At 39.7% G+C, this 24,458-nt stretch overlaps 1 protein-coding gene across 1 annotated transcript in view; it reads right to left on the bottom strand.

The window, feature by feature from the left end:
• Positions 1-21,462, bottom strand: part of ppp2r3a (protein phosphatase 2, regulatory subunit B'', alpha) — a 91,941-nt gene extending 70,479 nt beyond the window's left edge. The window contains exon 1 of the mRNA XM_047344972.1: positions 21,294-21,462. The gene's annotated coding sequence lies outside the window, so the exon portion shown is untranslated. The remainder of the gene's footprint in view (positions 1-21,293) is intronic.
• Positions 21,463-24,458: the final 2,996 nt, after the last annotated feature.

Below are 24,458 nucleotides of genomic sequence, written 5' to 3'. Positions count from 1 at the left end.
CCTTCATCAACCTCCACCAGTATCAGGAAGGATTTGCTGAAAGACTTCATCTGATTAGGGATCAGTTCCTTGTGTCTATGGGCACAACAGACACAGCAAAGCGGTAAGGTGCAAATAACACTAAAATGACAGCAAACTTTATTTTAGACATTAATTTATTGTGTGTGGATATGACGTTCTGGCCATTATGTTAGTGCTGTGTGCCGCTTTTAGCTCCTTGAAGACAACCGTACTGCGTGTTTTGAATATTTTTATAACATAAACAGATTAGCATTGTTTTTGCCGTCTTTGTCTTGTTCCTGTGGCGCTAGATAATTGTGTATTTGTTATTAGACTACAAAAATGGTCGAATGGGTTAAAATGGACCGCTATTTGACCTGGAGGGGAGTGGGGTGTGAAGTGCCTCAATAGCATTTAAAAAGACAGCACCAAAACTAGTTCTTCTCAGACGCACCTCAGAACAGGGGTAAAAGAGGATCCTGTGGCGCTACAATAACAAGGAGTTCAGACCAAAGCATCGCAGTTCCACTTTATATAGACCACAACTGAATGATTTAAGTGTGAAAAGGAAGGATTTAGAACCTTGGTATGTCCCTTTTAAAAGTTAGGCTTTATTTTTCTTCACTCTAAAATTTAAATTTCATTTTTAATTTCATCATTCACTTTACTCTAATCCAAAATGAGGACCCAAAAATCTGGAATAAATATTCCAAACATTGGGACAGAAGCATTGCTACCACATTAGGAGACAGCAGTAAACTCTAGGAACATAGCATCTTTACACTGGGATCGGAAAAATTATTATTATTATATCACCAGAGTCACATGTCAGGTAAAGATATTCTTTACTTCTCTTTATGTATTATTACTGTTACTTAAGTGAGGCGGGATGGGAATCAAAACATATTAGCCTGGGCAGAGAACACAATCAAAAAAGCTAAGTTGCAAACTCATAAAATGATTCAGTAATCTGAGACTAGCCCAGTAGGGATCGTTTGAGTTCCCTTATGACTCAGCGAGCAAACAGTCTGGAGCCCAAACAGAGATTTTACAAAACCATCTACTGCTCATTACAGCCAGAAACAGACACACATAGTCCTTGTTAATGATCAGCATGACACTTGTTGATAACAGAGGAAAAGATTGAACAATGGAAATTTGGCATCATCTGACCAAGAAGAAAAAAAAAGACCAGAGAACAAAGCTGGCATCCCACAGTGAAAGAAAGATGGGAAGAAAAGACAGGCTGTGAAGAAAAGCCTGGCAGATTTGGTTTGCAGGTGATATGACCCCAGCTGCAGCCATACAACACGCTCCCTTTGAGTCACATCAGTTCAAACACATAGCAGGAGAATCACCTCACCGGTGAAAAGAAGCCAGTGATATTAAGCTACAACATCTTGGGTCTCCCAGGCGTGGGGCGCCAACACAGTCAATGTCAGCTCCAACAAGAAGTAAAGGACACGTCGAAGTGTGTCAACCAAAATCAGAAAATGTCCAGGGGTTGTTTAGTTGGTTTTAGGGATTTTTTTCAGTACATGGGCAAATATGGATGCACACAAACACACATACCTGCAGTTACTGCAGGGTTTGGATCAAAGAGAATTGAACATTCCCCCCTGAGGGGCCTTGACCTGACCAGATGAGGAGGCAAAGAAAGACGATATGGGAAAAAAAGAAGAAATCTGCTGTCAGGATTGTCTTAATAGATCGGAAGACAAATAGGAAGAGACATAGCACCTTGCCAAACCAGTCAAGCACCTAAAAATCTTTCACATTTTGTGATGATACGACCACAAACTTAGACCAACACAAAGCATTGCATAATTGTGGATGGACTTTCACATTTGTTTCGTTGATAAAAATGTGAAAAATGTGGCTTGTATTTCCAATCAGCCCCCTTTACGCTGATACCTGTAAATGAAAGCCAGTACAAAGTACCTTTAAAAGTCCGATAATCAATAGACAGAGTCCACCTGAGAACATTTGTGAACAATAGCATCAAAAAGACAAAGGAGCACACCAATATGGCTACCAAATGTAACTCTGGAGGAGTCAGGAACAGGGACAGGGAAGCTGGCCAGATTTGACTGGAAGGTAAAAACAGGCTTATCAAGCAGGACACCAGTACTAAACATACATCCAGAGCTACAAGAGGATGATTTAGATAAAAGTATTCTGATGTATTAAAATGGCCCAGTCAAAGTCCATATCTGAATTCAATGTGGAAAAGACTTTTGTTGCACAAATAGTCGGTTTGACTTATTTTGCTATGGAAAATATTCCAAAGAATGTGCAGCTGTAACTGCAACAAAAGGTGGCACTAAAAAGTATTTAACAATATTCTCTTTTACAAGGAACAGTAGAAGAGAAAAACTACAGTAAATCTAGAAGAGAAGAAAGTGTAGCAAAGTAAAACTACGGTTAAAACTAGACACAGGCCTAGTTTCCATTTATACGTTTCAGCCTGCTTCTAAGATACCAAAATAAGTGAAACAATGGGAATTAGAAGATATAAAAACATGAAAATGTAGACTTCTAAATTCTTAACATTTCACAATAAAACAAAATATTTCTCATTCCAAACAACTGGACTTAAGTAAATATCCAAGATTCCTGGATCTCAGGAAAAACGCATGGCAGGAAAGAGAAAAGAAACAAATTGTTATTGTCCTTACAGCAATAAATCCTCAGCGATGTCAGAGGACTTTTTTGTATCCAAGCAAAGCTTTCACATGCAGAGAGCAATAGGAGTCACAGCTCCGTTTTTTACATTACTTGAGGCTGAAATTTTAGGATCTTTCTGATCAATACTACACAATGTAACCATAGAACTATTTACAGCAGACTCATACTTGGGCAAAGACAGAACAATGTCTCTGATGTCCAGGAAGAGGAAAAAAGATGGAGAAAAAGAGCCTTTTTGATGATTTCACATTACTCAGCAGGCTGCGTGACTCTGCTTTAACTCCCAGCTCAAGTTACCTTTATCTGTCTAGTGTGTGTGCATGTCTGGGGGATCCAGCAATGTCTGTAACCATAGAAACCACAGGGACGTAGCGCAGACAATCATAGGAAGTGCTGGCATGTTGTCCAGATGCCACAGAACCTTAGACTCCCACACACATATGGAAATTTTATGATCAAAGTAAGGAAAACGTCTTGCTTTCAGCGTCCTCGGGTGTCCGCTGGGGTCTTCATTTCTTTGTTCTATTGTTATTATAAATAAATATTCAAATTTTTATATTTGCCTTAGAATGTGGGATGAGCTCACTTGCAATATGTGACTTTTATGCACCGACACAATCATCAGAAAACTCTACCAGGCTTGTCAAACTTCAATTTGCTACTGAAGAGGAGATGTATCTGTTTGTCTCCCAGCTTCTCTCTGTGCCCGGCGTTCACTTGCATCTCTAAAATCAATAGCCTCCACCAAAACTAATAACCATGGCTTATGATTTCAAAATGTAGACCTATAGACTTTGTGGAAAATAATTGCTTCTGAGAAAATGATTAAAATGTGTTCTGTCTGCCTCCACAAGTTTCCATCAGCTCTAAGGTTAGCAGCACTTCAAGGCTGCACATTGCTCTAAGGAATGGATAACAGTTTTTATCTATGTGAGTTTCAGAAACTTAGAATCCTAGTTAGGGTAAATATTTATAAAATCCAGCAACACAAAAGAAGAGCAAGCAAACAAACCAAAGTTGAAAAATAAAAATAAAAATGTGAAAATATAAGGATTCTTTCTACTACAGGTAGCATTGGGCATCGAGTCTCGAGAATTGATTTTAACTGGGACTCACATTTTGATTCTCCCAGAATTTCTCAGGTTTTGAATATCAATTCCTAGTTTCAATACCCACTCTGCTGACCAGAAGAAAACGGCTTTGAACACCAACGAAGAAGAATCCACAAGAAATAAATTTTCTTTATTAAATGAAATGACCACAGAAAGGTTATATTGCGAAAAGGTTGCATCACCTTTCAAATGTGACATCACCAACATTTAGGTTAATAACAATGACAGAGCTAATCTAATTAATAGTCAACCCTAAGCTAACAAGGCTTAGCTAGCTCATTTAAACTATGTAAACGTTTTTGACCCAGCCTCTTAGAAGAATCGGAATCCAGAATCATAGGCACCAGAATCATTGGCCCTGAAATCGAAACGAGGAATCAGAAGTGGAACCAGAATCGTTTAAACAATGACCAAATCTGACTACAGGTTCATCAGAATATCATCAAATTATTCATGTATTTCAGGAATTCAGCTAAAACAGTGAAAGTCATATAATATAGATTCTCATCATACATAGTGATGTCATTAAAGGATTTACTGCTGTTAAATTTTGTAAGTATGGCTTATAGCTAATGAAAACCAAAATACTGTTTCTCAAAAAGTTAGAATATTACATAGGACTAATAAAAACACAGAAATGTAATGTGAAGACCACGCTATGGCCAATACACAACAGGAGTGTAGGCCAAAAAGGCTGATCGCTGAAGAATCGATTCTTCATCAATATTCTAATTTATTTTGTATCATGTTGAAAAAAATATATTTTAGGGTTTTTAACTTGTCTGATCCTCCTGTTATAAAAACAGAATTAATAAAAAGCTTAGAAAATGACAAAGGCATGTTCACTCAAGCCCATATTAGCCTTTGTGGGGATAAAGATCATTTGGATTAGGTCTGCCTGGCTGAGCAGAGGACCCCTAATGAGGCAACAGCCAAGAAAGATGAGACAGAATTAAATGATAAAAATGTCCTTTTACAAAATATATATGGTGGCAAATGTAGTAGTAACTGATCTTGTTTATTATAATAAAAAATGTAATAAGATAAGGATATGAGAGGCACAAATGCAGCTTAAATTGGACCTTAAAGTATTAATGTTGTTAAAGTATGTTTAGTCAAAAAGTTAAGGAAGTAATTAAAATATGTTGAAAATGTCAGATTTGTTTGGTTTGTTTTTCAAGTGATGATCATTTATTTACTGTAAAATTCTGCTTAAATTTAATTCAGTTTATTTATTTAGCACCAATTCATATTGCATGATGTCTCGAGGCACTTTACAAAGTCAATTCAATGGAATCATACAGACTCCAAGTCAAGTACAAGGCAAACACCTATACTGTGTTGCTAAATCAAACAATATTCAAAATGTCTTTCTGATAGTTGACTTAATCTGTATGTGACTCCGGACTAATTTCTTGGGAAGCTCAATAATTTATATTCTAGGACTATTCTGGTAAAAAACAAAAATGCCTCAGGCACACATATAGTGCCAGGCACATTTATTGACACCACAGGCAAAGATCTGTAAAAAAAAAAAAAACTAAACTCTTATAGCAAATTTAGCTTTATTGCAGTAGAATGAACTCACAATGCAAAGGTTTAAAATATCAAAACTTAAGCAAACATTTGTCTGATCTGATCGCATTTTTTGGTCACTCCAAACAATCTCTAAATGTAACAGTCATTATTTAAAATTATGCTTTACCTTTTTTAAGTTTATCAGAGTTTCTCAAAATAATTTTTTCCTCGATAATGTTTGTAGACATCGTTGTGGCAAGACTTTTATTTTGAAGAAGCGCGACTCGAGGAAGAGGAAGTAGGATGTCACTGTGATTAGCTTGTGGGTATGGTTGTTCTGAATGGTGTGTGAATAAACAGTTGCACCTGCAACTTGCAGCTCTGAACAATAACCTGCCATTATTAAATAGAACAGCATTCATAACATCTGCCAACCTTGTTTTGTCCATTGTTTACATTTAATCTTGCAGCTTCCTCCGGCACAGTATTGCGTTCTTGTCACAAAGTTGGATGAAATGCAACATGAGCGTTCAGACTGAGATCACCTTATAAACCATCATATACTTATGCAATTCAAGACCTCATCTGAAAGTGACCTGAGTTTGATTTCATAAACAAAAAATTATTAGTGCTCTAAAGACTGTCTAAAAATCAGATCCAGGTGGTGTAGCACGAAACAAATGATGGCTATGTGTGCTGTGGGCCTGTTCCTCTTTCAGATGCCCTGGGAACCTTGTTAGTGTGCACAGCATCATGTCAGGGGGTTTTAAACTAAAATCGGGATAGTGATCCATGAAATAGGCCAAAATTAACACAGAAATAGTTTATTGGACACAAAATCAACCTTCTTTCATGGCTACAACAGTCCCCAGGGCTAACTTGTATCGAAAACCTGTGAAGATATTTTTTAGATTTTGTCATAAACAATAATTTTTTAACATGGGATTATTTCCTTACTGAATAAATGAACTAAAATTAAAGGTAGTATTATGCTGCTGCAATAAAAAAAATATTTCAAGGCTTTTTACTTCTTTACCAGGTGAGCCCGTAAATTGGTCCAGGACTGTATATTCTGTATATTCAAACTATATCCGGTCATCAAAATGATCCAATGGGTTTTGTCCACAGGGGAGAAGAAAATCTTGCATGCTTGGAGCACTAAATTGTACTCAAGTTTACACACAGGCACAGCCACTAGTGGTCACACTGGAAGTCATGAGGGAAGCTGGAGTGTGCTGGGTTCTGACCAGTTCATCGAATACTGCCTGCCAACAATCCACCACACACACGTACATAAACACACACCACTGCTTTGTCCAACCACAGCCTTGCAGAGTGTGTCCGCTTATGTGTCTGTCTACGTGTTCCTCTGCATACGTGACCTTGTTTTTGGGCCTGAATATCAGTGTGCGCTGCTGGCTCAGCGGTTGCGTTACATCGTCCTCAAAGTGTGCATGTGTGTGGAATGGGAAGCTGCAGAGCAAACAATGAAGAGCCTCCCTCAGCCTGTGTTTAGTGACCGAGATAAAGGCTGTCATTCCTCTTGCAACACCAACCCACTTCCGGCTCCCTCCAGCCAGAATGAGGAAGAGATGCACTTAAGCCTTGGCAGTGTCAGAGCAATCTTATCTCACCAATGAAGCTCCTTAAATGGATTTAGATTAAACTGAGAGGGGGAAAAACAAGAAGGGGCAAACAGGTACAACTAGGTCATTTTTCCTCATCTAGAGAAAGACTGCTGCCCTCCCCCTCCTCTTCCTCTCCTCCTAACTCACATGTTAATTTACTAAAATCTCTGTAATAGATTTAATCTGCTCTGATGTGCAGTCTGGCACATCAAACAGAGGCAAAGACTCCTTACTTGATTCCCAAGAAGAAGTCTAATTACCTTCCCATGAAGGTATTTAGACTTAAGGTGCATTCCCAAATGGGTAGATTTACTCAAATCTCTTGCATTTTACTCTCCTTTTGCAACACACTGGATAACGGCTTTCCTTTATGTTTCCTTCAGCTCAGTCTAACGATTTTCCATCCTTCAGCCCATCCTTCTCAATCTGTGGTTAACTGTGAGACGCATGGTCTACCCACACTGACCAATAAAAAGCATTCATTTACCCCAGACATGTTGTTAGCTGGTATGTTGTACAGTTATGGATGTTGCAGCCTTGAACATCCCACATGCAGAGCAGCCAAACTCGCCCACTGCCAGCCGCTGATGTCACGCCTTTGGATTCATCTCATGACCTCTCATGAAAAGTATCCTCCACTTGGCCGGCTACCTTTCCAAGCAAGACGACCTAACCAATAAAACTGACACCCTGACACATTTTGCTGTGATGATATTAGAACCTACAGTTGGTTGCATTTTAAAGGTAAGTGGCCTAAAGCATCATGAAAAAATTAAAGTGAAATTTTAGAAGAACCCGTCAACCAGAAGGTTTTGTAAAATTGGAGATTTCCAACCCCATCTACAATCTTCTAAAACATTTTTCAAGTGTTTCTGCTGCTTTAATCAAACCAAACAGAACTGAAAGTATCCAGAAACAGTGGAGCCATTATTTTCCATAACTCAGGCCTACTGAGGTCTATTTTAAGTTCATAAAGATCTTTTCATTGTACTTACACTCACTTACCATGTTTTACACACAAAATGTCCCAAAATTATCAAATAGAAAGGAGGTGCTTGGTTTTTCTAAAATGTTTTCCAAATAACAAACTGAAAACTGTCCCGCACGTACAGCTGCAAGTCCCTAGGGGTATGTCTCTACCAGCATTGCACATCTAATGGTTAAACTTTTGCCAATTCTTTGCAGTATAGCTCAAGCTCAGGCATGACCTCCTCAGATGGAGAGCGCTTGTAAAATCTTGCTACTGATTGTTAATGGGATTTAGATCTGAACTTTGTCTAGGCCATTTTAACACAATAGTATCGTTTATCTAAACCATTCTATTGTAGCTCTGGATGTATGTTTTAGCTTGTTTTTCAGCTGGAAGGTAAATAACGTCCCCCTTTTCAAGGTTTCTTGCAGTCTCCAACATCTATTTATTTTCCGGATCGGCCTGTATGTTGCGTTGTATTGTTGTTGTATTCTGACCAGTGTCGCCTGTGCCTGTTGAAGAAAGGCATTTCAACTGCTTGAAACTACAATCACCATGTTTTATAAAGGGAATGATATATTCAGGGTGATTAACGCTTCTTTGCCTGGCCTGTCGATTAGGTCTTGGTAGGTTTGCAAATGCACCATACTCTATCCCTGTTTTTATAATAGATGGAACAATTCTCAGTGAGATGTTCAAAGCTAGGGATATTGGGATATCTAATGTCTGGATAAAGTTCTGTACAACGTCATTACCAACTTTATCCCCTACCTCTCTGGTGTGTTGCTTGGTCTTTCTGTTGATGTTCTTTAACAAACCTCTGAGGTCTTCACAGAACTGCTATTTTTATGCTGAAATTAAATTACACAATTGGATTGCACTGGATTTTATTCAGAGATACCTAAGTAAAAGGGTCTGAATACAATTGCAGTTCATTGGTCTATCATCTGAAATTCCAATAAAATACATGTAATTTTGCTTTAATGAATGCTAAGATTTTTGCAAGGTACTACACTTTGATGGTAGCTACAACTGTGCTGTAGCATCATTTAGGTTGTCAAGATGCCGAGTATGTGCTTTCCGGACCTTTAATCCAAGTGGAGTCTTGACTTGCAGAAACTGAGGGAACCACAGCTGCACTCTAACTCTATATTCTTGCAAATTCAATTTGACTCATTTTTATGCAGGACAGGGTTCATCTGGGTCCACCGCCACACAAGAGAGAAATGATGAGAAGAGCAGGAGTAGAATTATCATAAAAAGCAGCAAATATTTTTAGCCTCAAACTGATTCGTCTTAAACCAGGGCTAGGAGAAACCACAGTGCCCCTGAAGACCATGAATGGTGTTGGTATTGCTTTCTTTCCTTTCTGTCTTTTTTTTCTGTCCTGGCAAGTTCCCTGCCACTGGATGAATGCCTTGTTCTTATTCAGATGCGTGTGTACATGTGGGTATTTGTGAAAGTCTGAACAAAGAGAGCCAGTGTTGACAGCTCGACACAATCAAGCACCCAGTGGATAGCCATTAACTCATCACACAGAAACACACACACACACACACACACACACACACACACACACACACACACACACATTCCAGAGCCTGCAGTTGAGAAGCATTGACATTCGGGCCTAAGCAGCCAATCAGCACGTTTCACCGCAGCCACAAAGAAACCAGTCAATGAGGGTTTTTGTGAATTAAATACTCTCATCCCTGTCTCAACAATCTTCCTCGTCCTTTTACTCTCTCCTAGTTCCGTTTTTTTTCCCAGGGTGAATCTCAGAGTGATTAAAGGTGGAGAGGAGGGGCCACTGGGAACAGTCCACCTCCCACTCACTCATATGAATCACCCTATTGTGGGCTGGGTTCAGTGGCAAACACGGGTGCTTTCGATTTCAGAACTTAGTTTGGACTTTATTTTGACAACAACTTGGATCTTATCCAGTGGCTGTTGTTGCTGGTTTGGCCTGGATAAGAACAGGAACCAGCTATGTGACCCAGGACCCTATTGTATGGATTTTATTGTTCATGACATAAGATTCAATTACATTGCAGAAGGTCTGTAAATGAACGACTACAGTGAGTTATCTGTCATATTTGGTAATATATCATACCTTGTTGTGGCATCCAACAGAGAGCAAGACACAAGCTGCAAGTATTTAAATGTAAAACTTAAAACAGTCAACACTAACAAGGCAACTTAATTCCTATAGTAATCAAATAGTATGCAATTAGCGCTCCACATATCTGGCCTTTTTTGGATAGTCTCAAGAAGAAAGGCACTGTTGAAAGAAAAGTCACTTTTGCAGTTTACCACAAGCCATGTAGACAACACAGCCAACATGTGGAAGAAGGTGTTTTGCTCAGATGAGATCAAAGTTAAACCTTTTGGCCAAGATACAAAACGTTGTGTGTGGCAGAAGCCTGACAATGCACATAACCCTGGACACAACATCTACAAGGTGAAACATGGTGGTGGCAGCATCTTGCTAAAGGGCTGCTTTTCTTCAGTAGAGATAGGGAAGCTGGTTATAGCTGATGGGAAAATGCTACTGAGCTAAATACACTGCATTACATATTCATGTGTTTGAATGACCCAGACAGAGTCCAGACATATATCTAATTGAGAATCAGTGGCAACGTTTAAAAAACTTTTCGTTTTAGATGCCTTTTAATCAATCTGACTAAGCCTTTGCAAATAAGACATGTAAAACTACCACCTAAAGTGAGCTTCCATAGAGGCAGTTTATATTAAGATATATACAATGATTGTGTAGCTTTTTCCACAGTTACTCCACACATTAACCAAATGTTGACACTTCCCTTATGTCTTATCCGTACATCCATGGATAACAGACTGAGAGGTAAAAAACAAATGTATTAGAAACGTGCATGTTGCACTTCGCAGTGATTTAAAGCTGACAGCATCCACAATAGGTGTGAGCGGGAAACAAGGCCAAAACATTTTTTTTCTCTTACAGAAAAATGTTTTATTTGAATCTTTCATTATATTCTCTAGTGACTGCAGCCTACTTCATGCCGGCTAGCTTTGAAGTAGTCCTTTAATTCCCGTCTGATCAGAATTTCCCCTCCATTTCTCTGAAATTGCTCTTTCAAAGTTCTACAGAAATCATCAAAACATCACAGACTCTGCCAGATTGCCACCCTAAACCAAGCTCAGCTGAAGTGGGCTGCCATATTTCATTCTGCATTCACCCGTTTCAGTGGTGCAAAATGGGATTCATGATATGAAGCTTTTTCCAGACTTTTCCAGGTGTTTTCTATGAGATTTCTATAGAAGCACCTGATGACAAAAAACAAGGTTACGAGTATGTAACCTTGTCTTATTGAGATGCAGCTCCATGCTCCACACTCACACTTTCCCTGTCATGTCTTCATTTTTAGCAGCCTGCTGCATTACATGGAATATGAGAAGACCACCCACGGGCACACACACCAGGCGTATGCTGCTGGAAAATGAATGGCTATGTGCCAAAAAAGGCAGAAAAACAATAAATACAATAGTGCCTTGTGTTGCAGTGATGAGTAACACAATTTGGTGTGTCTGTGCATGTGCATCTAGCACATGTGTGTGAACATGGGTGTGTGTGTGTGTGTGTGTCCATGTTAGTTCAAACAGAGTTTCCACCTCTGTTCCTTTCCTATTACGTAAATCTGTTTATTGGCTGCTCTCCTAATATGTCACACATCTGTGCAGATGAAGCTTTTACAGGTTCACTAAACATTTGCAACTAATACATTTAAATTACTATATAAAAATCACATATCTTTGTAATTTACTTCCAAGTGGACAGACTGTCTTGCAAATTTTTAAAGTGCCCTTTGCAATATTTCTTTTTCTTTAAAGACTGGTTGTATTTTCATTCATTTTAAATCCTGTTTCTGTACCTCAGTATGAGGAACGTTTTTTTTTTTCCATTTAATTCTGACAAAAGACATAATTGATTTTTCATAATTGTGTCACTGAGTCAAGTTTTTAGGCTCCGTTATTCACCCACAACATTCCAACTCGGCCCACAAATTGAATCCACATATTAGTGTTTCCTCTTGACGTCGTCTATTTTTTGAAGTGCACCAGTCCCTCTTGCTGGAAAACAACACCACACCATGGTGCTGTCAAGAAGAAACTTCACATTTTAAAACAGCTGACATTTTCTGTCATACTGCTCCAGTGGTTTAAAGTGCTTTTAATAACACCACATATCTATGTTTGAGACTCTTATTTTGAAGTAAGAAAGGAAGTAGTTGTTGAGTTGCCCTGTTGTGCTCACAGAGTCCACCCCTATCACTTTTAAATTGTTTATGTGGCCACATTTTTGGTACTCAGTAGAAAAGAAAACACCAACAGAGTGACAAACAAGATTTAAATAATTTCTAAGCTCTATTAGAATATAGCGACTCGCTAATGGTTAGCTGCTAACAATGTTAAAGTTAGCTTTCAATTGGTTCTAGTTTACAGTTTTTAGTTAGTCTGGTATGCATTTGATTATCATTATACTATCTAAAATACTTGGATTGATCTAAATACACAGTATACAGATTTTTTAAAACAGTTTGAGATTTATAGATGTTTGTTTTTTTTAAAATGTCATTTTCAAGGTTTTTCGCCACTGTCACGCTCTTATGTTGAGACAAGCATGAAAACTGCAATAAATAAACTTCTCAAACCTCGGTTGAATTATTCTACACTGGTTACAGATTCTTCTAAAAACACAGTTTAAGATTTGAGAATCTATTTGTCTTTCTGTGAAAATAACAAAACAAATGTGATTCTTGGTTGTTCCAAACATTTTGCTAAAATCTGGTCTTGTTATGTTATTGTAAATCAGGTATCCTGCATCATCCTATGAGCAGGTGGTACCATTACATATAAAATATATGGTTGCACTTTATTACATACCTCATACAATATATCTGCAAATGTTGCATCGATTTTTGAACAGGATGTTGTTATTCTGCCATTTGTGACTCAACTCACAGACATAACCTCCATCCGTCTGCACTGAACCACCACAATCAGTGATTACTGCCAGAGTTTTCAATTGAATACGTGATAGAGGCATTTATACCCTTCATTCCCACCAATTCCTGAAAAAAAAAACTTTATATCAGCTATGAATGGACAGCCTCACACACACACACACAAACACTGACAAACTAAAAGCTTGGAGTCACAAGCAAGTGCGAAAAGACGCACATGCTTGAGGAAATGCAAGGAAAACCATGGCTCAAATTTATACAACTCTGCAATAGACTCCCACTCTGATGCAAATCCACCCACCAATCCACCCACAAACAATCTTCTCAAGCAGAGAAGCGAAAGCAAGATAAAAATAACATTTAGAAATGCAGCAATTCTTGTAATTCAAACAAAGAAGATATGAACAGAAATCTTTAATAATAATAAAGCCACAGCTGTCACTGATCAATGAAGGAAGTGCACAGGCTTAAGGTGTGAATTTGCTACTTTTTCTCCTGTTGGTTGAGGCTTTTGGATATGTTTACAGACAGTGCTAGATGTCACGCCCTGAAGCAGCCTGACACCATGTTTCACTTAATGAAAGCATTGTTTAGCCAATCTGTGACGGGAAGCAAAACATTTCTCGCTATCTTACACATTAAGATTCACACTATAATCAGCATGCTGCTTTGCTTTGGTGTTAACACACACACACACACACACACACACATACAGTGCCTTGCGAAAGTACTCGGCCCCCTTGAACTTTTCAACTTCTTACCACATTTCAGGCTTCAAACATAAAGATATAAAATTAAAATTTTTTGTGAAGAATCAACAATAAGTGGGACACAATCGTGAAGTGGAATGAAATTTATTGGATGTGTCAAACTTTTTTAACAAATAAAAAACAGAAAAGTGAGGCGTGCAATATTATTCGGCCCCTTTACTTTCAGTGCAGCAAACTCACTCCAGAAGTTCAGTGAGGATCTCTGAATGATCCAATGTTGTCCCAAATGACTGATGATAATAAATAGAATCCACCTGTGTGTAATCAAGTCTCCGTATAAATGCACCTGCTTATGGAAGAGTGGCAAGAAGAAAGCCATTTCTCAAAGATATCCATAAAAAGTCTCGTTTAAAGTTTGCCACAAGCCACCTGGGAGACACACCAAACATGTGGAAGAAGGTGCTCTGGTCAGATGAAACCAAAATCGAACTGTTTGGCCACAATGCAAAACGATATGTTTGGTGTAAAAGCAACACAGCTCATCACCCTGAATACACCATCCCCACTGTCAAACATGGTGGTGGCAGCATCATGGTTTGGGCCTGCTTTTCGTCAGCAGGGACAGGGAAGATGGTCAAAATTGATGGGAAGATGGATGGGGCCAAATACAGGACCATTCTGGAAGAAAACCTGAGACTGGGATGGAGATTTATCTTCCAACAAGACAATGATCTAAAACATAAAGCCAAATCTACAATGGAATGGTTCACAAATAATTGTATCCAGGTGCTGAAATGGCCAAGTCAAAGTCCAGAGCTGAATCCAATCGAGAATCTGTGGAAAGAGCTGAAGACTGCTGTCCACGAACGCTCTCCATCCAACCTCACTGAGCTTGAGCTGTTTTGCAAGGAAGAATGGGCAAGAATTTCAGTATCTCGATGTTCAAAACTGATAGAGACAAACCCCAAGCGACTTGCAGCTGTAATTGCAGCAAAGGGTGGCGCTACAAAGTATTAACGCAAGGGGGCCGAATAATATTGCACGCCCTACTTTTCAGTTTTTTATTTGTTAAAAAAGTTTGACACATCCAATAAATTTCATTCCACTTCACGATTGTGTCCCACTTGTTGATTCTTCACAAAAAATTAGACTTTCATATCTTTATGTTTGAAGCCTGAAATGTGGTAAGAGGTTGAAAAGTTCAAGGGGGCCGAGTACTTCCACAAGGCATTGTACAAGTTCGGACTGATGAATAGGTCCAAACAACACATAAAGGCCTCTAATGATGCCTTTTACTACTGGTCATTGTTTTAAATGTTCCTTCTTAATTCACCACGTAAATGCATGGTTCCTATAAGGTATAATTAATAAACCCTACCCAGTGCTGGGCAAATGTATTTGCCCATTTCCAAATATATTTTATTTTTGCCTTTTGGGAAAATATTCGGTGAACTGACAAGACAAAAGTGGAACTTTATGGAATGTATTTGTCCTATTACATCTGGTTTAACACTAAGACAGGATTTCAGAAAAAAAACATCATACCCAGGGTTCTCACCAGCACATTTGTTGTTGGCGCTACGTTGAAATGAGGCTGATACGCTCATTTGTTATGAGCGTATCAGCCCTTTGACTGACATCTGGGCTCCCTACGTCTGGTTTCTATGTTGGCTATAGCGCATGCGCTGAGTCTGTTCCCGCTTCCTTTCACCCTACGACCCTGTGCGACCGCTAACCGCTTTCTAAAATCATGTCAGCTTCGAAGGGTGAGTATAAACGGCGTCGCGTCTGGGGCTGGTTAGCTGCTTCAGGACCTGAACAAATTTCTGTAACTGATGGGACATTAACCTCATGCTGTATCATGGATGATATAGCAGGACAATGATCCAAAGCACACAAACAGGTTCACCTCTAAATTGTTAAAAAAAGAAGAAACAACATGAAGGTTTTGGTGTGGCCTAGTCAAAGTCCCGATTTAAATCCAATTAAGATGTCAAACAGTCTGTTTAACCTTGTGAACCTTCCACTATGGTCGAATTACACATATCTAATGACCTTTAATTACAGAAGCTTAATGGCAGTTGTTGCCACTAAGAATGGCACAACCAGTTATTGGGTTTAGGAGGCAATTCCTTTTCACACTGGAAAGGGGCAGATTAGTTGGCTTTTTCCTTTTATAACTGAAATCATTTGTAAACTGCATTTTGTAGCGGCTCAGCTTATCTTCATCCAACATTTAAATTTGTTCCATAATCTAAAACACTAAAGTGTGCCACAAAAGTTAAAATATCAGAAATCTATACAGGTAATACTTTGTCTTCTAACGCATATGTTATGCAAACAAACACATAATAAGTTAAAAGGAGTTCACCAACGCAAAACAATACATCAATCGTCAATCCTGTCATGTCAACACAAGTTGAAATTAATGCTCTACATTCAAGGACTTCTCACATTCAACCAAACAGTTTAAAGTTTTTGGCTGCTGCACTGTAATGACAATAATATGTTATGGCAAATTCAGGAAATAAAACCAATAAGTCAGAGATAGAAATTACAACAAACTTTTTAGTTATACTCTTAAACCTTAAATGTACGTCTGGTACAACATTCTGACATTTAACATGAAGCTTTTTTCCAAAACCGCTGCAAGATGCACATTCCTTCAAATGAACTGCAAGTTGTAATTTCCTGCAATCACCAACAACCTGTGAGGTCTTCCTTCAGGAGGACAGTCACTAATTTAACTAAGCTTCGTAACAACAATAAGACACAAGGCAAAAACAATCATGATGGTGTCTGTGGGTGTGCATATCAGATGAAAAAAGACTTGCTATACACAAACTTGCACTCACATGCAGAAGTTTCCAGATTCCTCAAGGTTCATGAAGAACACTCTTTGTGGCCCTGCAAATGTCAGTGTCCATATAGCCTCAAGTTTCAGCAGGCAAGGTCCTCTAATTCCATCTCTTTCAATCATTCACACACAAACACACACACACACATCTATCGTCTTGACAAAAATCCACTGGACATGTCAGGGAGTAACAATAGAGCACAAGTGTATTGTCTCTGTTCCCCGACCTATTTCTGACACCCTTTAAGAAGAAGAGAAGCCACACAACAAATATTTGTTATGACCAGATTGCCTTGTCAAGACTGATAGTTGGACACTCATTGTATAAAGGGGATCTAACAGAATTCTCTGGCAATAAAAAAAAGCTGAAAAAGCTATTTAACAACAGTCACATAGTGACAAACAGGCTTTTATATTCAAGCTATTCAGTTCTTACAGCAGCTTAAATCATCACTGATGAATTGATAAGACTGGTCCAGAATAACATAATTATTAGCCCGACTGGTGAGATGAGTGGACGTGGTGAGCCTGGTAGATCTGTGTGTGTGTGTGTGTGTGTGTGTGTGTGTGTGTGTGTGTGTGTGTGTGTGTGCCACATCTATTCTAGGAGAATTCCAAAGGGGAGACCCTGTGACTGACCCCCACCTCCAAGGACCTCAGAGGGTATCGCCACACAGCAGGCGCGCTTACACATGTGCATGTGTGTGTGCACATACACAGACGCTCACCTTATAGGAGGACTGAAGGTCACATAGCTACCAAGTACATGGCATTACAGCACTGCAAGCACAGCATTATTTAACACATAGTTGAAAATGTTCTGATTTTGTATTGTTTCTGAATATTTCATGGATTTGTTTCTGGTAAAGCTTTTTTTTTTGTTGTTCTTTCTGTTCAAAGACTGCTGCCGACCTTAAATATTCATTTATTAATGGAACTACAGAGCTTTTGGAATATACTTTGGCTTCTAAATAAACAAACTGAATACTAAATTAACACATAAATCATGTAAATATCTGAAACTCTATGGGACCTCTCCAGGAAAACCTAACCAACCATTGCCTCCCTTTTTTGGCCTGGATGAGATTCTCATGGCATGACCTTAAGTAAAATTCCACATTTTCATAATAATTAGAAAACATTTTAAACAAAAATATATAACATGACCTGTTGTATTTTATTTAAGACAGAAAAGCACATACTATCCCTAATGCTACAAAGATAACAAAATATGCTGATTATTACAGGTATAATAATGTTATTTTACAATAAACGTAACATTTATTTATTGGTATTTAGCAGAGATGCCACCATCAGGCTTTTCCTGGCCGATGCTGATTCCCAATTTTATTTGAGAGCTGACCTGCCGATTCGCATTCTGACCAATTCTGGGGGTTTTTTCACATGAGAGAAAAAATAAAAAGGTGCTGCTGGTTCTTTATAAAAGGTAGTAGGTTTGAATCCAATAGAAAAAAAATGCAAAAAAATCTTAGGATGTTTGAAAAGGTATGAAACAGAATATTTAGTTTTTGACCCCGCGGATCACCGCTTAGAGCCGACTGAGGAAAATATGGCCGATTCAGATCTCTGGCCAATTGATTGGTGCATTACTGTTTAGTCATTTTAATAAAAAGATTAGAAATACATTGAACAAATACACAATAAACATCCGCTGAATTTAGTGGTAGATTTCAAGTGCTTATTGTGTATATTGTTCTTTTTTTTGCTATTCTTCTTTTTACAGCATAACACAGGTATGAAAAGTTTATATTATCTGGTTATTTAGTCGGGCTATCGGCTCGGATAGCAAGCCTCCAGTCGGCTGCTGGATAAATATGTTGTTCATAGTTTGCCAGCTGTTTGTCTTAACAAAGCGCTTAATTAATAATAATGTTTCAGCTTCTACACTCTCACTTTCCTGGTTTTGTCTAAATGGAAATGTTTCCAACCAGCCCAATAAGGCTTTCTCGTGAACATGTGCTCATTACTGTTATTAATACTTTTGTCCATCTTACCATTTCTAATGCCCTGAAGGTAACTTTAAATTCCTTTTAATGAGATGCCAGAAAAGGTGATGGTGTGGCTGAAGTTTTTTCCAGCGGTGTTAAACATAGAGAAATGCCCTTGAGTCCCTCCCCTTTGTGTTGTTGTGCACTGCCGGTCAGCTAGCTTAACTTTCTGCACCCGAACCCGGTGGTGGACACCGGCAGTAAGGGACGCTGTCAAGCTGAAGAAGGAGTCCTATCGGCTGTGGTTGGCTTGTGGGACTGGGATGAGGATCAGCTCCTCCAAGTCTGAGGCCATGGTTCTCGACTGGAAAAGGGTGGCTTGTCCTCTTCAGGTTGGAGGGGAGTTCCTGCTTCAAGTGGAGGAGTTTAAGTATCTCGGGGTCTTGTTCACGAGTGAGGGAAGAATGGAGCGGGAGATCAACAGACGGATTGGTGCGGCTGCCACAGTAATGGGGGCGCTGTGCCGGTCCGTTGTGGTGAAGAGAGAGCTGAGCCAAAAAGCGAAGCTCTCGATTTACCAGTCGGTCTACGTTCCTACCCTCACCTATGGCCATGAACTTTGGGTCATGACCGAAAAAACGAGATCCCAGATACAAGCGGCTGAAATGAGCTTCCTCCGTAGGGTGGCCGGGCACTCCCTTAGAGATAGGGTGAGGAGCTCGGCCATCAGGGAGGAGCTCGGAGTAGAGCCGCTGCTCCTCCACATCAAGAGGAGCCAGTTGAGGTGGCTCGGGCATCTATACCGGATGCCTCCTGGACGCCTTCCTAGGGAGGTGTTCCAGGCACGTCCCACCGGGAGGAGGCCCAGGGGACGACCCAGGACACGCTGGAGGGACTATGTCTCTCGGCTGGCCTGGGAACGCCTTGGGCTCCCCCTGGAGGAACTGGAGGAGGTGTCTGGAGAGAGGGACGTCTGGGCGTCTCTGCTGAGTCTGCTGCCCCCGCGACCCGGTCCCGGATAAAGTGGAAGACGACGAGTACGAGTACAAGTAGTTTGCCAGCTGTTTGTCTTAACAAAGCGCTTAATTAATAATAATGTTTCAGTTTCTACACTCTCACTTTCCTGGTTTTGTCTAAATGGAAATTTTTCCAACCAGCCCAATAAGGCTTTCTTGTTAACATGTGCTCATTACTGTTATTAATACTTTCGTCCATCTTACCATTTCTAATGCCCTGAAGGTAACTTTAAATTCCTTTTAATGAGATGCCAGAAAAGGTGATGGTGTGGTTGAAGTTTTTTCCAGCGGTGTTAAACATAGAGAAATGCCATTGAGTCCCTCCCCTTTGTGTTGTTGTGCACTGCCGGTCAGCTAGCACTTTCTGCACTTTTAACTCACTTACCTGAAAGACAAATAGAACTTTTTGGGAACCGTTTTTTTCTGCGAAAAACATGGTCATGGCATGAAAAACAAAAGCAGCGCCACCCATTCCTCTTATTCGGGTGATTTCGTTTTAAGTACAGATGTCTAACTACATGTGGCCTGTCTAGTAAACATCTGATTTTAGGTTCTTGCTGAAGTGTTTCGATCACAATCTAAATTCCATTAAACACATGTCAGAACAGTATTACATCGTAATATTTAATATGTAATAACATTTTAGTAGCAGCAGGAATGCATTTCTGATTTGAAAAAAATTAATTCAATAATATAACTTTTTGCTTAATATTGTGGTAAATGCTGCATTCGAGTTGCCTCCGGGGTTAGGGCTTGCAGCTGGGAATGACGTCACACCTGAGTGGGGACCATTTTAAACACAAGTGTGGAAACAGCAGGATTTGGTAGCTGATCTGGTGGGAAACTGCCGTAAGCAATGCAAGCTAATAAACATGTACTTCTCTTCATTCTATCATTTAGATCACAAAGAGAATATGTTCATAAATATATATTTTACAACACTATGTGTCCAAATAAATTAAAGAGTTACAAGCTGTCAGACATGTTAACCATTAGTTTATTTCGTCCACCTTCACCACATTTGCTAAATGGCACAGTTAACTTTTCCATTCTGAACTCCGACTTCATGGAGCAATCTTGGAAAAATCCGACCACAAATAAAAAGTACCATAATACCTTGAAAATTTGATATTTTTCCTCACAATAATCATGCAATTATAATCTCATACCATCCTCAGCCTATTTTAATGTAAAACTGTAGTAGCCTTATGTCAGCCAGCTGATCAGCAGTGTGCAGGGAAAAGACCAGTAGGGGTAACCCACATAGCTGGAGAAACTCCAGATCACACCAGCACTTTCTGTCCGAATTCATGAAAAGGACCTTAAACTGCAGGAAATAGTATGACAGAAGATTTCCTTCAAACCTTAACCCACATTTACACCGGCAGTTGTCACGTGGTCACTGCAGACAACAGGTTCTCTGGACATCTACTCAAAGAAATTATAAAACTGCACTCAAAAGAGGGAGTTAAGCTGATCTGCGTTTACAAAGTCAAGTTACGTTTCCTCTGAAGGTTCGAGCACATTGCCTAGAGTTAGACCGCTGGTTGTTAGAGCCCTTGAGGTGCCACTCTATAAGAGTCTTTGCGTTAGATGTCCCAACTTCCTTTCACACAATTGGAGGTTCCCCCCTGATGAGAGAGGGCACGAGCGCTCGCGCGCGGTATTTGCACGTAACGCTTAGCGCGCGCAGACCGAGATATATCAGAAATACACCCAATTTAACCTGGAAATGTAACACATAAACCCTAAATGACGTTGCTACCGCGCGCGAGTCAGTGAGAAAGGCTGTAAGTTTCTTAAAACAGAGCAGAGGAGCCACTCACTCTGACACCATCGTCTTACCTTCTTTCTCCTCGGCTCACTCCTCCTTCAGGCGATTCCCCAAAACTCTTGTCACGACGAGGCTCCGCGCAGCCCGCAGAATCAAACCAGCTGCGGCTCGGCAGCCGAGGAGAGACTAGACGGAGCGGAGCTTTGCTTCAACACGGAGGGGCTCTGTGTGTGTGTAAGCGTCCGTGTGTGTGTATGTGTGTATGTGACAGCTCATGGAGAGAATGAGCAGTGAGAGGAGAACCGGGGGAACTTAGGGGGGAGTTCCCGTCAACAGACCGGCGGGGCGGGGGCTTCAGGAGACTGACGGACGGGTCGTTTTTTTGTGATTCTCTAAATCACATGAAGTGGAAGTGCAGCCTTCCCAATATAGCTCGCAATAAAACGTGCTTAGATAGATAGATAGATAGATAGATAGATAGATAGATAGATAGATAGATAGATAGATAGATAGATAGATAGATAGATAGATAGATAGATAGATAGATAGATAGATAGATAGATAGATAGATAGATAGATAGATAGATAGATAGATAGATAGATAGATAGATAGATAGATAGATAGATAGATAGATAGATAGATAGATAGATAGATAGATAGATAGATAGATAGATGATTCTATAAACAAATATTTGGTTTCCAATTACACAATTCAATGCAAAACTGCATTAATGCACTAATTTTGGTTAAATGTCCCTGGGAAAACTCCTTTTTCGGCACCCTATGTACAGTTAAAGTATAGATTTCTTTGGTTAAGTCCTGAATTATTCACATCCCTACCAGATTTAGGTTTAAAGTAATCTTTTAATTGTACCAAGTTTTTTATTGTGACTAAAGGTAATTGTAACAATTTAGGGTCCAGGAATCTGACGAAGGACCTTCTGGAGGGAGCTGAAGATTTTTGCATGATGAGTTCAAAGAGTCTGAACTCACTGTCTCAACTTCTTGTTTCAATAGGAATAGTTTTAAAACTAAATCTGCCAGGGGTATGAATAATTTTGGGCTTAATTGTACAAAGACTGTAGAAAAAGACACAACATTTTCTATCATCTGACATCATGCAGCAAAAGTCCTAAAATATTTCATTTTATCTGAGGTGGACTGTTTGGCCCAGATGGTTAAAACGTAAAATAAGGCCCTACAAAAAAATTGCAGACTATGTTTTATCAAGATCTGAGTGAAGAAAAAAAATATCAATTCAAAAAAACCTCACTATTTTCAATAAGAAGAGCAGTTAAATATCCAGCCAGTGTTCTCATTGAAACAGTTCTCATTTGTGTTAGTTTTCATTATTCCCCTGTTGATATTATGTTACCTATTCTTGCGTTAATTTGTCTCCCTCCCTCAGCTGCTCTGCCTGCCTTCTGCCTCAGCTGTTCCACATACCCACCTGATTACTCACACCTGCATCCCCCAGTATTTTAGCTAACCTGCTGTCATTTGTCCCCACTGGATCCTCCCATTGTTGTCCGTTTCCATGTCCTGTTCTTCTTGTGCTCCGTTGTGAGTTTTGTCTTTATTATTATTAAAATCCATTAATCACATAATGCTGCTTTCACGTTGCTCTCTGCGCTTTGGTCCATCTGCAAAACAACAAAACATGACAGCCAGAATTATGCTAGAAGTCTCTTGATGGCTATGAAAAGCATCTCTTGATCCTGCTATGGGGTGTTTATCCACATACAGGTCCTTCTCAAAAAATTTGCATATTGTGATAAAGTTCATTATTTTCTATAATGTAATGATGAAAATTTAACATTCATATATTTTAGATTCATTGCACACTAACTGAAATATTTCAGGTCTTTCATTGTCTTAATACAGATGATTTTGGCATACAGCTCATGAAAACCCAAAATTCCTATCTCACAAAATTAGCATATTTCATCCGACCAATAAAAGAAAAGTGTTTTTAATACAAAAAATGTCAACCTTCAAATAATCATGTACAGTTATGCACTCAATACTTGGTCAGGAATCCTTTGGCAGAAATGACTGCTTCAATGCGGCGTGGCATGGAGGCAATCAGCCTGTGGCACTGCTGAGGTCTTATGGAGGCCCAGGATGCTTCGATAGCGGCCTTTAGCTCATCCAGAGTGTTGGTTCTTGAGTCTCTCAATGTTCTCTTCACAATATCCCACAGATTCTCTATGGGGTTCAGGTCAGTAGAGTTAGCAGGCCAATTGAGCACAGTGATACCATGGTCAGTAAACCATCTACCAATGGTTTTGGCACTGTGAGCAGGTGCCAGGTCGTGCTGAAAAATGAAATCTTCATCTCCATAAAGCTTTTCAGCAGATGGAAGCATGAAGTGCTCCAAAATCTCCTGATAGCTAGCTGCATTGATCCTGCCCTTAATAAAACACAGTGGACCAACACCAGCAGCTGACACGGCACCCCAGACCATCACTGACTGTGGGTACTTGACACTGGACTTCTGGCATTTTGGCATTTCCTTCTCCCCAGTCTTCCTCCAGACTCTGGCACCTTGATTTCCGAATGACATGCAGAATTTGCTTTCATCCGAAAAACGTACTTTGGACCACTGAGCAACAGTCCAGTACTGCTTCTCTGTAGCCCAGGTCTGGGGAATGCGGCACCTGTAGCCCATTTCCTGCACACGCCTGTGCACGGTGGCTCTGGATGTTTCTACTCCAGACTCAGTCCACTGCTTCCGCAGGTCCCCCAAGGTCTGGAATCGGCCCTTCTCCACAATCTTCCTCAGGGTCCGGTCACCTCTTCTCGTTGTGCAGCGTTTTCTGCCACACTTTTTCCTTCCCACAGACTTCCCACTGAGGTGCCTTGATACAGCACTCTGGGAACAGCCTATTCGTTCAGAAATTTATTTCTGTGTCTTACCCTCTTGCTTGAGGGTGTCAATAGTGGCCTTCTGGACAGCAGTCAGGTCGGCAGTCTTACCCATGATTGGGGTTTTGAGTGATGAACCAGGCTGGGAGTTTTAAAGGCCTCAGGAATCTTTTGCAGGTGTTTAGAGTTAACTTGTTGATTCAGATGATTAGGTTCATAGCTCGTTTAGAGACCCTTTTAATGATATGCTAATTTTGTGAGATAGGAAGTTTGGGTTTTTATGAGCTGTATGCCAAAATCATCCGTATTAAGACAATAAAAGACCTGAAATATTTCAGTTAGTGTGCAATGAATCTAAAATATATGA

The sequence above is a fragment of the Girardinichthys multiradiatus genome, chromosome 19, assembly GCF_021462225.1.
Source record: "Girardinichthys multiradiatus isolate DD_20200921_A chromosome 19, DD_fGirMul_XY1, whole genome shotgun sequence".
Classification (NCBI taxonomy): Eukaryota; Metazoa; Chordata; class Actinopteri; order Cyprinodontiformes; family Goodeidae; genus Girardinichthys; species Girardinichthys multiradiatus.
Note: the sequence above shows the minus strand (reverse complement) of the source record. Positions and strands in the feature narration are given on the sequence as shown.